The 2,311-nt window shown below is 45.1% G+C and overlaps 1 pseudogene; it reads right to left on the bottom strand.

Annotated features, from left to right (window-relative positions):
• Nucleotides 1-622: 622 nt before the first annotated feature.
• On the bottom strand, nucleotides 623-1,058 carry LOC105545783 (annotated as a pseudogene).
• Between the last annotated feature and the right edge of the window lie 1,253 nt (nucleotides 1,059-2,311).

Raw genomic sequence — 2,311 nt, 5'->3', positions numbered from 1 at the left:
TGGCAGCTGATGGTTCACTCCAAGCCCCTCACTCTCCAGGTTTTATACCAAGATACCACCAATGTCCAGGTCTCTGTTAAGGCCTTAGAGGAGAAGGCAAAGAGGCTCACCATGGAGCCCCAGCCTCTTCCACCTACCCACAGAACAGCCCTTCCCCAACAGTTGGGTCTCAGGGAAAGAACGCTGTAATGGCGTATTCTGTCTTTAAATGATTTCCTCACGGGGGCAGTAGTGCTGCATATTTTCAAGGAAGCCTGCCTTGGGGCACTCTTCTCCCGCCCTTCCAGTGTGAAAAAACGCCACTGAGAGACAAAGGCGCCACCAAACATGGCTGCCTTGCATTTTGCCCAGTTTGGGGCGACCTGCTCATACTGCTGGAAGTTGCTTTTGTTTCCATCTGAAATCAAACCAAGGCCTAAGCCAGCCACTTTTTTACTGAAATTTTTCCCCACTAAACGCTCAATAACTTTATTTGCCTTTGGCTGGCTCCTGGGTGTGGGGCGGGGTAGGGGTTGGCAACAGCCTGGGTTTCATGCGCCCTCTGGTGGACCTCGAGAACTGGAATCCCGGCCAAACCTGAGGACTTCACAGTCAACACAGTTTAGGAGGGTTGCATCGTTCCTCAGGTCTGCACCCCAGACTCAACATGAGGGGACGGGGCATGTTAGAGGGATGCCCTGAACCTCTGGCTCTCATACTGTCCCGTGTTGGACACCCGCATGTTCTGCCGAGCCTTCATCTGCTTCACACGGTCCTTGTCCACTTCCCGCTTGTTGAGGATGAAGAGAAGGATACCACAAGGGAAGCCGATGGCCCAGGCCAGTCCCTGGCTTTCATGGGGTTCTTGCTCCTCTTTCTGGGAATGTATTCCAGCTCGGGGGATAGGGGTTCAGGTTCCTCCCTGCCCTCTGGGGAGCTGTGGGTTTGCAGTGCCTGGGTCCTGTTATGGGAGGCCGTGTTAGCTGTGGTTCCTGCCTGAATCCCCCGGAGGACACAGGCATTTCTCACCCCCCATATCCCCGGCCCTTCAGCACCATAGCAGCTACCACCGCCGCCATGTTCAGATCCCACCTTAAAGCACCCTCTTTTATCAGGCAATATTGTCTTTCAAGAACGCAATTTCCACTTAACCTAGTCTTTGCAGTTCTGCTCTTAACTCGGTTTTACATCTCAAGCATTTTCTCTACATTACCAAATTGTTTACGTCTAGGGGCAAGTCTCAAGGAGCTAGGCCTAGGAGGAAGAAAACAATTCTGAAAATTAAGGGCAGGATTGGGGCGTTTCTAGGCAGCAGGCCACATGTTCCTTGACTTGGCTTGCTGTTGTTAAAGAGAAAATTATTCTGGCACTTGTAAAAGTGATAAAGAAGACTTTATTCAAGACTATTGCAATAGGGACATTACAACAGGTGAGAAATAGATCAGTCTCCATTCTGAGCATAGTAAAGACAGCCAGGGATTTACAGTCAAGGAGCAGAATGAGGGGTGTCAGTGCATGGAACATCACAGAGAGGAGACATCAAGGGTAGGGGAATTCTTGCTAAACTGAGTTAAGATTCGTATTAAAACTGGATTAGGCAAGCCAAAGACTGAGCTCAAGAATGAGCTCAGTCAAAAAGAGGGCTCAGAGGAGCCTATCTACAATTTGGTCAAGGAGATAGCCTTTGTCAGTATTCATGCCCTCAAGGAGTCTTTCTCCATTTACGGGGTTAGACTGTAAAATGAGAGGCACCTGTTTTCTTGGAGCCCTAAGAGGAAGGCTTAGATACCGCTCATCACTTCATGCCATAAATGCGGACTTTGAGTGGTATACATATATAAATATGTATAAACCCCTATCAGAAGTTACTAAAAGGTTGTCTCATGATTTCATCTTTTAACATGGAAACACAAGCACTTTCTAATATCATTAATTTTGTACCTTATATTTTAAAATTTTTATTTCACTTTATTTTTTGTTTGTTTTCATTGTATTCTCATTTGAAATTAGTTACTTAGTTTCTTCAGAAAGCTAAGGAAAATATTCATTGAAATAAATTACAAATATTACTGAACAGCTTAGTCATATTTCAACTTGTTAAATACATTTAGGCTTAATTCAGTTTTTGTTTATGGTTGGCTATAATATTTGGACCATTTCTCCTCCATATCTCTCCACTGGAAACAAAATATATAGGATGAAATACAAAATTCTCCCTAAAAGTGTCAAAGAATTCACAAAAGAGAAACTCTCAGATTAAAGCTCTATAGACAGAGAATTAAGGGGAACACCAGATTACCCAGTCTTTTTGGCCTTTCAGGTATTTGCTTAG

This window comes from Mandrillus leucophaeus, unplaced genomic scaffold, assembly GCF_000951045.1.
Source record: "Mandrillus leucophaeus isolate KB7577 unplaced genomic scaffold, Mleu.le_1.0 Scaffold339, whole genome shotgun sequence".
Taxonomy (NCBI): Eukaryota; Metazoa; Chordata; class Mammalia; order Primates; family Cercopithecidae; genus Mandrillus; species Mandrillus leucophaeus.
Note: the sequence above shows the minus strand (reverse complement) of the source record. Positions and strands in the feature narration are given on the sequence as shown.